Genomic DNA, 871 nt, shown 5'->3' with positions numbered 1-871 from the left:
ATAATGATTTCCACCCATGCTGTATACAAACACCGCAAATGCAAGAGCTTTTTGCATCAGTGTATACCGCAAAAATATGGCATGACAGAACTGTGTTCAAGCGAATAACTGCAATGAACAACCTGCAACCTGCAATTTCAGTGAGCGCAGTAGTGAGAATACACGGCCATCTACGTATAATGGCAGGGTACAAACACTTTGCAACATTAGCAAGTTGAGATTTGAATCTAAAAGTGATATTTGGTGACAGATACACAGGTTTACATACAGGACAATAGGCTAGCTAGCCACAGTTTACAGTTACGACAGTAAGAAGAAACATGTAATTACCAGCACAGCAACACTCGGCACTACATCTATTTTCTCTGCAGAAACCAGGGGATGCCTATGTGAATATTCCCGTCTCACGCAGGCTGAAACTTGGGAAAGGAGATTCTTCACACCTTTCATGTGGGAGATGTGGCACTAAGAGAGACAAAACACACAGAGAGGATGCACACCTGTTCCCTGCTCATACATTTCCAACCACGCCACATATATATATATTTTTTTTTTAGCTCAGTTGTGTACCAAATCACATCTATTTTGTCTTTTTGACAGGTCTGTCATGATGTTATCCAGCCTCACTCTGACATACTGTCACCAACTCTTGGCTGTTGGTGAAGTGTGGGTAAATGATATGTTTTCAAGTCAAACTGTGGCACACAGAAACCGGAAACACTAGCATACAGTTGCATATAAGTAAAATTTGATAAATACACTTTTTCTTTTAGTGGTGGTGCACTTTTGTGGAGTGAAGTAGGAGATGTAAAAGGTCATCAAGGATGTTGCAGTAATTTTCTTTGACAAAAAGGTTCTCAGCTCAAAAAAA

Source organism: Pundamilia nyererei, unplaced genomic scaffold (assembly GCF_000239375.1).
Source record: "Pundamilia nyererei isolate P.nyererei 1_Seehausen unplaced genomic scaffold, PunNye1.0 scaffold00041, whole genome shotgun sequence".
In the NCBI taxonomy this organism is placed as follows: Eukaryota; Metazoa; Chordata; class Actinopteri; order Cichliformes; family Cichlidae; genus Pundamilia; species Pundamilia nyererei.
This window is presented reverse-complemented; position numbering follows the sequence as displayed.